General features: G+C 43.3%; 1 protein-coding gene and 1 non-coding gene across 6 annotated transcripts in view; both read right to left on the reverse strand.

The window, feature by feature from the left end:
* LOC121575703 (RNA binding protein fox-1 homolog 3) overlaps positions 1 to 12,500 on the reverse strand; it is an 828,711-nt gene that overhangs the window by 418,874 nt on the left and 397,337 nt on the right. The window lies entirely within an intron of this gene.
* Positions 6,425 to 6,505, reverse strand: trnaa-cgc. Its single transcript has one exon. It is a non-coding gene; the product is annotated as a tRNA-Ala (tRNA).

Raw genomic sequence — 12,500 nt, forward strand, 5'->3', positions numbered from 1 at the left:
AAGATGTGACACCTTGAGTTTGAAAAAAAAACTACTATTTTGGTTATTGAACAAGAGTAAGTGAAGTGGATTAACACCCGGAATGACGGTAACAGAATTACATCATGGGTCCCTTATCTGTACTATAGAGAAACGCAAAATTATGAATATCTTCATGGTGATGTATTCTGAATAGGTGGTCCTTTGTGGCTCAGTTTGTAGAGCATGGCGCTTGCAAGACTGGGGTTGAGGGTTTGATTCCCATGGGGGACCAATACGAAAAAAGTATGAAAATATATGCACTCACTACTGTAAGTCGCTCTGGATAAGAGCGTCTACTAAAGTGTAAGGTGTAGAACATGTAATATCCACCTTTGCATGTTTGGGTATTATTCTACACACTTGCTATTAAGACCAAATTTGTTTGGTCCGGACCAAATCTGTACCAATCGTAGACTTATATGTTTCACAAGTTGGACATCACAGTAGAGTAGAGTACAGTACAACATAATACAGTAAATTATACTGTACTCTACTCTAGTGTGCTGTACTGTACTGTACTGTATTGTACTCCGCTATACAATGCTTGACTTTCCTTTACTCTACTGTACTCTACTATACTGTGCTGTCCAAAAAACTTGTGCAACATAATTGGTTCAGATTTGGACTGACCAAATATCAATTACTTTTCAACGTCCATGGACGTCTGGTGTCGGTCGGTGCTCAGTGGGTGGGATGGCTGGTTACAGTAAATGGAAAGAGAGGGGGCTCATGGGTCAGTAAGACATTACCTGGAGAGAGAGAGAAGAGAGACAGGGATAAAAAGAGGGAGGGGTTGTCCAGACTGTTGTCAAATTCTTGCTTTGACCACCACACAACAGAAAGAGAAAGGTCAGAGCTGAACATAACAGAATGCCAGTGGAAGGGACTTGGGTTTGTGACTACTACTCTATGTATTCCCATTGTAGGCAATTCAATTGCAGTAATTCTGTTACGGATTTTCAGTCGTTCTGTTACAGATTTGGTAACAGAATGACACGTTTTAATCACTAAATAAACCAAATTGTTATCAGTAAAAACACTATAACTACCTTCACGTGTTACTCCTATGAATTTCTTTATCCATCCTTCCTCCTAATGAGGGAGATAAATTAGAAAATATTTTAAAGATATGTGGGTTTTTGGTAACGGAATGACAAAACACTAGGCACAGATGTCAATTCAACGGCTATTCCACATTGGTTCAATGTAATTTCATTGAAATGACGTGGAAGAAACGTTGATTGTGCCCAGTGGGCAGGCATTAATTCTTAAACTTACAGAAGGCAAATAATTTCTGCAAAAATAAATATTAATGTAGATATTAGTTGGCAGGGGTCTTTACTTAAACATGATTGTGTTTTGATGTATTTCTAATAGCTTTTAAGACCTTTTCTGGTAGATGTTTTATAAGACCCCTTTTCCCTCTGCGTCACCAGAAATCAAAGCCTTTGCTTATTCCACATTTTTAGGGTGGAACATGGTTGAACATTTTATATATGCCTTCATAAAAAAACATATATAGACTCTTAGCTTTCATTTGACACCAAATTGAATGTGCTAGTATGAACTTCATATGTTAATGCTCATGGGGCTTTTTACATGGAAATGCTCAACACTTAACAGTGAATTCACTGGTGACATTTCTATTTATAGTTTTGAAAAAGGTGGTCTAAGATATGCAAGGCAAGAAAATGATCAGAAGTTCTGTAAATGTATTTGAACATTTGATAATTGCTGTTCTGCTATAGCTATAGATACGTTTCAAAACAGATCCAACTGCTTGTCAGCGATTGAGAAAAACTGTAATTTAACAATGAAGAGTGTGGTCCTGTATAGACACTGGAGCAGTGTTAAATGTAACACTCTCTGTGTTGATTTGACACTGGATAATTTGCTGTGTTCTGATTTGTCAGCAATGTGGTGCGTTGCTATTTATCTGTCAGCATCACAACATATAGAGCCAGTGAGAAGAACAGCCCTAACTGTTGTTTCAGGTTACTGTTCAGGTCTTAACTACTGAGCAGCTATCCTTACATTTTATTCATTTAGCAGACTCTCTTATCCAGAGAGTGCATACAGTGAGTGCATACATTTTCATACTGGCCCCCCGTGGGAATCAAACCCAAAACCCTGGCGTTGCAAGAGCCATGCTCTACCAACTGAGCTACACGGGACTACATACTTAAATACATGACTGTGTGTTTGTGTTAATAACATATCCACTCTTGATTACATTCTTCATGGTAAAGTGTGTGAGTGCCCATTTTAGAGCTCCCTCCTGAGTCTAAAAGGTTGGTGTGTGTGTATGTGTCGGGTCTGGACATCCTAATTGATTCAGGGTGAGGGGAAGCGTCCCTATGATGGCCTGACAATGGTTTGATTGACAGCTGTAATTAAAGTGGCGACAGTGATGTGATGTATTTCATTTAACATGACTTCTCTAACCCGGGCCTCGCTCACCCTAAACACGCACGCATGCACGCACGCATGCACGCACGCACCCACACGCACGCACACACACACACACACACACACACACACACTATGGTCGGATCTACTACAAGGCCATGGTGCTTGCCTACGGAGCTGTGAGGGGAACGGCACCTCCTTACCTTCAGGCTCTGATCACACCCAAACACCCAAACGAGGGCACTACGTTCATCCACCTCTGGCCTGCTAGCTCCCCTACCTCTACGGAAGCACAGTTCCCGCTCAGCCCAGTCAAAGCTATTCGCTGCTCTGGCACCTCAATGGTGGAACAAGCTCCCCCACGACGCCATGACAGCGGAGTCACTGACCACCTTCCGGAGACACTTGAAACCCTACCTCTTTAAGGAATACCTGGAATAGTATAAAAGTCATCCTTCTTCCCCCACCCCCCATAAAAAAATGGAAAAAAAAGTGGTTGTCCCACTGGCTATCATAAGTTGAATGCACCAATTTGTAAGTCGCTCTGGATAAGAGCGTCTGCTAAATGATGTAAATGTAAATGGTCCTCTTTTGAGAGAAGAAGTAGCTGATATAGAAATGATATTTTAGCAAGGCCTGTATAAGATCCCTCACATTCCCTGCAGGTTTGTGAAATGAGGTGACTCTCAACTGCCTGCAGGGAATGTGGGAGATCTTATTAGCAAAGAGGTATTCATGAGCAAAAAGGCAGAGTCAGAGAGGGAGACATAGAGAGAGAGGGAGAGAGAGAGAGAGATAATCAATTAATTTCCAACGTACGCTTTGGCGTACAATATGAACATTGTTACGTCATGCCAATAAAGCAATTTGTACTGAATTAAGAGGGAGAGAGAGAGGGGGAGAGAGAGAGGGGGAGAGAGAGAGAGTGAGAACAAGAGAGAGAGAGAGAGAGAGAGAGAGAGAGAGAGCGAGAGAGAGAGAGAGAGAGAGAGAGAGAGAGAGAGAGAGAGAGAGAGAGAGAGAGAGAGAGAGAGAGAGAGAGAGAGAGAGAGAGAGAGAGAGAGAGAGGCAGTAATAGCAGACAGGAAACAGAAACACTATAGAAACGGTAGAATATATAAAGTAGCAGAGCACAGATTGCCGGCAGAACTTTCTATGTTGCCATTTTATGTCTAAAGACTTGAACGTATTGATGTTTATGTCTAGTTTCCTCGTTTGGACAGCAGTTAATGTCTATACCTTGAACACTTTCAAGGCTGGGTTCAATCAAACTTCTCCTTGCAATCTTTAGTGCTTCACACTGAAAACAGCAAAAATGCCTGTGAGTGGAAGCTATCTGATTTTCTTTTTTATTGTACCCCTAACCATTATGCAATTGTATTTGAATATAGGCAAAAATGAAAAATTACCTTTTTGAGGTGGGGGGTTTTTACGGGCAGAGACAGAAAGAGGTAGTAAAAATTGGTTTGTATGGTGATACAGTGGGGGAAAAAAGTATTTAGTCAGCCACCAATTGTGCAAGTTCTCCCACATAAAAAGATGAGAGAGCAAATAAATTCATTACAAATCCTACAATGTGATTTTCTGGATTTTTTTTTCTCAATTTGTCTGTCATAGTTGACGTGTACCTATGATGAAAAGAGAACATGCACAATTGGTGGCTGACTAAATACTTTTTTCCCCCACTGTATATCTTACTTGACTTTTGTATGAGGTGTTTCAGAGAAACAACCATGCTCTGTACCAACCACTTCAATAAACATTTTACATTTTTGCATTTACGTCATTTTAGCAGATGCTCTTATCCAGAGCGAATTAAAGTTAGTGAATGCATACGTTATTTTTAATTTATTATTCCATACTGGCCCCCCGTGGGAAACAAACCCACATCCCTGCCGGCCAAACCCTCCCCTACCTTGGACGACGCTGGACCAATTGTGCGCCGCCCATGGGTCTCCCGGTTGCGGCCGGCTGCGACAGAGCCTGGACTCAAACCAGGATCTCTAGTGGCACAGCTAGCACTGCGGTGCAGTGCGTTAGACCACTGCGCCACTCGGGAGATTAAACCTCAACACTAATATCACCAACCAAACTCTTAAACCAATGGGTGAAAAGCATCTTTCTTGAAGACCCAATAAATAAAATGTTCCACCAAATAAACATCTGTCTTGAAGACCCAATAAATAAAACATATTTATTGTTTATTTTTTACAAGCTAGGTGAATCTCGTCTAAAACACCAACAAATCACAGATAAATATTCCTATCAGGGATTCAAAAATGTCTAGTCAGCTCCGAATTACTGGCAGAAAGCAGCATGGAAATCAATACAATTCCAAGCAACCAAACGAGAAAACGCTTTCACAGACAACAAACAGGGAATGAAAGAATGAAAGATGAAAGAAATATCCCATCTTCTCTCTCTCTCTCTCTCTCTCTCTCTCTCTCTCTCTCTCTCTCTCTCTCTCTCTCTCCTATTTCTCTCTCTCTCTAGCTCTCTTTCTCTCCCTCACTCTCTCTCAATTCAATTTCAATTTCAATTCAATTTAAGGGGGCTTTATTGGCATGGAAACATATGTTTACATTGCCAAAGCAAGTGAAATAGATGATAAACAAAAGTGAATTGAACAATAGAAAAATTAACAGTAACCATTACACTCACAAAAGTTCCAAAAGAATAAAGCAATTTCAAGTGTCATATTATGTCTATATACAGTGTTGTAATGATGTGAAAATAGTATTTCTCTCCCAAAGTCACATATACAGTAATATCTAATTTCCTCAGGAGAGAAACAGATGAAACTGTAACATTGGAACATAAACACTCTGGTGTTGAGAGTACAACTTGGCACCTCTCTCCTCCTTTCCCTCTATTCCCCTAATAAAACAATCTGTCTGACTGAGAAGGAGAGAGGGAAGGAGAGAGAAAGTCTTATGGAGGGATGCGGGTGAGGATAAGTGGTAGAATGTGTCGGAGGGAATTTAGTCTAAATGGAACCCAAAAAGCTGTACACACACAAGCACGCACACATACACACACACAGTTTCATATACACCCACAAGTCTAAAAACACTGCAGTACCTCATGAATTAACGTGTACAAATACACACATACACACACACACACACACACACACACACACACACACACACACACACACACACACACACACACACACACACACACACTCCAACACTCACAACTCCCCTGCATTGCCTGGGATGAAATGTATTGCTTGCTGATAGTAAATAAAACATAATGTTCCCCTCAGTCCATCCCTAGAGAAAGCTCCATTACTGTTTCTGCACAGGACAGCAAACCTTACACAGCCACATCTACACACACTCTCACTCTCTCTCTCTCTCTCTCTCTCTCTCTCTCTCTCTCTCTCTCTCTCTCTCTCTCTCTCTCTCTCTCTCTCTCTCTCTCTCTCTCTCTCTCTCTCTCTCTCTCTCTCTCTCTCTCTCTCTCTCTCTCTCAGATATATATACAGTACCAGTCAAAAGTTTGGACACACCTACTCATTCAAGGGTTTTTCTTTATTTTTACTATTTTCTACATCGTAGAATAATAGTGAAGACATCAAAACTATGAAATAACACATATGGAATCATGTAGTAACCCAAAAAGTGTTAAACAAATCAAAATACATTTTAGATTATTCAAAGTAGCCACCCTTTGCCTTGATGACAGCTTTGCACACTCTTGTCATTCTCTCAACCAGCTTCACCTGGAATGCTTTTCCAACAGTCTTGAAGGAGTTCCCACATATGCTGATCACTTGTTGGCTGCTTTTCCTTCACTCTGCAGTCCAACTCATCCCAAACCATCTCAATTGGGTTGAGGTCAGGTGATTGTGGATGCCAGGTCATCTGATGCAGCACTCCATCACTCTCCTTAAGTTTTTTTTGTCAATTAGCAGACGCTCTTATCCAGAGCGACTTACAGTTAGTGAGTGCATACATTATTATTATTATTTTTAATTTTTTCATACTGGCCCCCCGTGGGAATCGAACCCACAACCCTGGCGTTGCGAACGCCATGCTCTACCAACTGAGCTACATCCCTGCCGGCCATTCCCTCCCCTACCCTGGACGACGCTGGGCCAATTGTGCGCCGCCCCTCCTTTTGATTTGTTTAGCTCTATTTTGGTTACTACATGATTCCATATGTGTTATTTCATAGTTTTGATGTCTTCACTATTATTCTACAATGTAGAAAATAGTATGGTCCTCTGTAGCTCAGCTGGTAGAGCACGGCGCTTGTAACGCCAAGGTAGTGGGTTCGATACCCGGGACCACCCATACACAAACATGTATGCACGCATGACTGTAAGTCGCTTTGGATAAAAGCGTCTGCTAAATGGCATATTATATTATATTATATTAAACATAAAGAAAAACCCTTGAATGAGTAGGTGTGTCCAAACTGTTGACCGGTACTGTACATTTGCTTTGTGTGAGCACTTCACAAGCCGGCCATAAGCAGTCGTAATCATTCATAAAGAGTTATGACTTGTGGCTGCAGGGCTGGAGGGATGGAGGGAAAGAGGGATGGGGAAGAAAGTGAGGAGACTTGTTTGATAAAAAAGGGTGATAGGAGAGAAGTCAAAGTGGAAAGAATGGATTTGGTGAAGAAGAATTGAGGGAAGAGGGGATAGAGGCTAGACGGAAGATAAGAAAGAGGGTTGGATGGGATGGATAAGAGATGAGAAGAGGAGAGGGGTAAAAATATAGACATAAGGTGAGGGAGGGAAGAATGGAGGGAAGAATGTTGAAGGGTGGGGGAAGAGGGAGGAAAGGAAGAGAGGAGTGAAGGGGATAGAGGGAGAGAGGAGGCGAGAGGGAGCCCTTCTTAAATTAATGAGCTATTGATTTGGGAGAGACACCCTGAAGGGCTTCTCACTGACGCCCAGATGAATGGGCACACATTCATTACCACCAACACATGCAAATGGAGAATACACACACACGCATGCACACACATGCACACACACACAAACACACATGCACACACCCACACACACACACACACACACACACACATATGCTCATGAATTGGGAAGAATGCAAACTCATGAAGGCACGCAATGAAGCAGGAAACAAAGAGGGGGTAGGATGAGACAGTAGAAGAAAAAGGAATGAAGACTGAGGAAGAGAAGAGAAGAGAGAGAGAAATAAACAGACAGAAATAGAAAAAATAAGTACAGATGAAGGATATAGAGAAAGAGAGAAAGAGAGAGGATGAGAGAGAGAGAGAGAGAGAGAGAGAGTGGTACAGGTTAAAGTGTTTGATTCTGATCAGTGAACACAGGCATCATAGGCATCTAGCTAACAGATAGACAGTGACAGGATCTTTCTGTAACCCTGCTATAAGGTGAGCTATGGTGGCTCATATGAGAGAAAGAAATTAGAGCCAGAAGGATCTGAGAAACAGAGAGCTACAAATAGTCCACTGTCCTACCGGGTTCAACACTCACAGCACTCACTGTGTACCTCCTTATGGAATGTGTGTTCGTGTGTGTGTGTTTGTGTGCATGTTTGTGTGTGTGATTGTGTGAGTGTGTGTGTGTGTGTGTGTGTGTGTGTGTGTGTGTGTGTGTGTGTGTGTGTGTGTGTGTGTGTGTGTGTGTGTGTGTGTGTGTGTGTGTGTGTGTGTGTGTGTGTGTGTGTGTGTGTGTGTGTGTGTGTGTGTGTGTGTGTGTGTGTGTGTGTGTGTGTGTGTTTGTGTGTGTGTTGGGGTGTATTCATACTGTACTGCATGGCTGTGAATCTGAAATGACCTCACTCAGAGATTATCGAGCTCCTGTTAATTCTGCAGTAGCTCTGAGCTAGAGCTTGTCTCTCTCATTCATCATTAGGCATGTCACACACACACAACACACACACACACACGCATAAACATAGGCAAGCAGGCGTAAGCAAAGTGTACTGTATGTATTGGAAATTACACTTGTCTCATTGTTGTTGATCAAAAGTTGTTTTCCATTGTTGATCTGTCTCTTCATTATTCAATGTGTGGTCACGCCTGAATACAGACTTATGACAAACACACACACACGCACACATACACACACGCACACACACACAAACACAGCTCCTCAGCACACATGCACATAAAAGGGGATTATTTAGTGTCGCCAGGCCAGAAATGCAACAGAAGCAAACTTGTATGTAGAATCTACCAGGCACTTGTGTTGTTTTATGATAACATTTACTACCCATTGTAATAACTGACAACATTAAACTAATGTACTCTATACACTATATACACTATATAAACCACGTGTGTGTACGTATGAATGTGTGTATGTGTGCATGTGTGTGAGTGTGTGCATGCGTGCGTGTGTGTGTTTTCATTTGCATGCAGAATGTGTGTGTGTCTGTATAAGTCTGTATTCAGGCGTGACCAAACATCTAATAAAGAGGAGACAGATCAACAATGGAACAACATCTTTTGATCAACAACAATGAGACAAGTGTAATTTCCAATACATACACTTTGCTTATATTTTGAACTCCCTGGTTTATTCACAACACATTCTAGCCATAAGTTATGCATGTTAAGGATATAGAATTACACCTTAACAGCTCTAAAATAATTTGTTTTCTTTGAAAGTGGAAAATAATTGTTGTAAGCTTTGATTCTCTACTCGGCTGTCAAAAGTTATATTAGAATGAACTGAAAAAGCAAACATTCTATTAAAGAGTGGTTTGTGTTTATTCCCATCAACATCAGCAATGCAACAATACACTGGAGAGAGGGAGAGAGAAGTAAACAGACGAAGATAGAGAGTGATAGACAGACAGTAAATCAGAGAGAGGAATGGAGGAGGCAATGAGGGCAACAATAAAAGATAGAGAGAAATATACTTGAGGGCTAAAGTGAGGCGAAACGCTGGGGTATATGAGGTCAAGTTCACTATAGATACCAAATGGACCAAAACGGGGTGAAAACGCTAGTTTTCGTTGCAAACCGCTTTCCGTTGCATAAATAATACATACGACCCAAGTTAGCTAATGATCAGTCAAACCCTTGCCAGGCAGACCTCCTGAATCTATTTGGCCTGGTTCCTTCAGCTTAGACCAGAAAAAGGCAGACTATCTATGGACCTGTCACCAGATAACAGCCTCAGGCCAAACCTTGTCCAGTGTTCCTCTCTATCACTCCTCGACTGGGCTTATTCATCCCACCTCTCTCTCTCTCTCTCTCTCTACCTCTGTTTCTCACTCTGCTTCTCTTTATCACCCTTCTGTTTCTGCTCTTTCGCTTTCTCTCTCTCCATCTCTCTCTCCCTCTCTCTCCTTATTTTCTGTTTACCTCTCTATCTCCTCCTGCGTCTCTCTTCCTCTATTTCTCCCTCTACCTGTCTTTCTGTGCCCCCCTCTCTCTTGCTCTCTCTTTATCACTTTTCCCCTGCATCTATCTCTCTCGGTCTCTCTCCTAACCATCCAATACCCACATAAAGATTTCCAATGGACTCCAGTCTCAGTCCTAACAGTCTCAAAGGGCCCAGAAAAAGGGACCATCGATTCCAGGGGCCTCTGTTCTCATCTCTCTCTCTCTCTCTCTCTCTCTCTCTCTCTCTCTCTCTCTCTCTCTCTCTCTCTCTCTCTCTCTCTCTCTCTCTCTCTCTCTCTCTCTCTCTCTCTCTCTCTCTCTCTCTCTCTCTCAGCATAGTGCTAGTGCTAGCTCCATTCTCCATCCTAATGGGTATTCTATTGAGTTGGCTCTGATTGTTTTAGCTGTGTAGAGGCCATTGACCTAACAGGGCCACCATGAATGGGCCCTGAGGGATAACAAATGCGGCTGAAGACAACAGAGAGATACAGAGAGGCTGATATGTGGCCCCTCCATGGGCCATCCTAGTGTATAAAGGCCTAGTTGGCTATCTATCGCTGGACAGAGTTAAGAGGCTGGGAGAGAGGGACCATAAGGACAGGCACAAGTGATAAGGGTTAGTTGTGTTGTCAATCAATGAGGAGAAATGACCAAGGATGGTAAGGAGGAGGAGAGGTGGAGATGAGGAGGGATGGAGAGGAGGAGAGAGGAGAAGTTGAGGAGAAGTGGAGAGAGGCGGATCGGTGGAGAGATAGAGAGATGGAGAGGTGGACAGGAGGAGAGTGGTAGAGAGATGGAGAGGTGGACAGGAGTAGAGAGGTGGAGAGATGGAGAGGTGGACACAGGAGGAGAGAGGTGGAGAGATGGAGAGGTGGACAGGAGGAGAGAGGTAGAGAGATGGAGAGGTGGACAGGAGGAGAGGGGTGGAGAGATGGAGAGGTGGAGACAGGAGGAGAGAGGTAGAGAGATGGAGAGGTGGACAGGAGGAGAGAGGTGGAGAGATGCAGAGGAGGACAACACAGCGTGTTCTTCACAGCTAGAATATTGAATCAATGCAGTAGAGGTTTCGTAACACTGGAAATGGTTTAATTCACGTCCTACTCCTTCCCTCCACCACTCCTCCACCTCCAGCCCCTCACCCTCTTCCTTCTCTTCTCTTGAAGAGTGGCAGGCGTTCTAAAAAATAAATACTCAAAATGAATGCATCAGGGTTGGGGTCAATTCCATGTCAATTCCAGTCAATTCAGAAAGTAAACCAAATTCCAATTCCACATTTTCCCAATTCAAAAGCATTATAATTGACAGGAATTGAAATGGAATTGACCCCAACCCTGGAATGTATTCAGATCCAGTAATTGTTTGTTTTGTCCCACAGTATTTAGTCATGGCTTGTACCCAGGCATCCATGCTATGTTGACGTAACACCACTCAGTGGAAATGTCCTGGAATCATTTGCTCTGTGTACTGTTTGTTAGTGAGGAAAGTCAATGATGATTTTGTGTCTTTCTTGAGCCTCTTCCAGGTTGCTGTTGAGTCTGATGTGACCGCTGTGCCAGACTTATACCGCTGTGCCACTGCACACGATGACACACCCACACACACACACACACACAGCAGGTATGCATGAAGACAGGACCCAGGCAGCAGAACAATAGTTTTGCCCTACAGAATGCCTGTATGAAATATATCCCTATTCACCCAGTAGGACCCCGTAGCCAAGTGATATATCGCTCCCCAAACCACAATATACAAAGAGAACACAGGCAGAACCAGGAACCATGCCTGGAGAATAAACTACTGCATGTCTGGTCGGGTTTAGAAGAGAGAGAGCGAGAGAGAGCGAGAGAGAAAGGGAGATGGAGAGAGAGAGAGAGATAGCAAAAGAGAGAGAGAGAGAGATAGCGAAAGAGAGAGAGAAAGAGAGAGAGGCACAGGATGAAGTGTTTGATACTGATCAGTGAACACAGGCATCACAGTCATCTAGCTTCATTTAGGAAGCAGAGTGCTTTATGTTTCATCTCCGGAGTTATGTCATGAAGAAGGAGAGGAGAATCAGGGAGAGGAGATTGGCCTGAAGCATGCCTGTTTCTCTCTCTCTCTCTCTCTCTCTCTCTCTCTCACTCTCTCTCTCTCTCTCTCTCTCTCTCTCTCTCTCTCTCTCCCTCTCTCTCTCTCTCTCTTTATCTCCCTCTCCCTCTGTCTGTCTATCCCCCTTTTTCTGCTCCCTCTTTCTGCCTCTCTCTCTCTCTGTTATATTAAAGTGAGAGTTTTCTAGGGATTGGTGGTCAACATATTTTCTCTTCTACCTCTTCCTCCTCTTCCTCATCCTCTCTCCCCCTTCTTCTCCCCATCTTCTTCCCCTTCCTCTTTCTCTTTCTCTTCCTCTTCCCGTCCCCCTCCTTTCTCCGCTTTCTCCTCCTTTTCTTACTGTTCCTCCTTCCTTCTCTTCCTCTCTCCTCTTCCATCTCAGGTATACATTTGAACTGGTGTAATGCTTGCCTCTCTTTCCTCCTTCCTTCCCTCCTTCATTCCCTCCTTCCTTCCTTCCCACTGTGTTTCTGCACAATTAGGCTGGTGTAGTGTGGGGTTGGCTGGGTTGGCGGTCGGGCTGTGGAGGGAGAGATGGATGGCTGGAGAGCTGAACGTGACGGGAGGACTGGAGGAGTGTGGATATGGGGGAAAACACACCGGGTACACACACACACACCACACACGGGCCGCTCCACCCC

This window comes from Coregonus clupeaformis, chromosome 1 (assembly GCF_020615455.1).
Source record: "Coregonus clupeaformis isolate EN_2021a chromosome 1, ASM2061545v1, whole genome shotgun sequence".
Classification (NCBI taxonomy): Eukaryota; Metazoa; Chordata; class Actinopteri; order Salmoniformes; family Salmonidae; genus Coregonus; species Coregonus clupeaformis.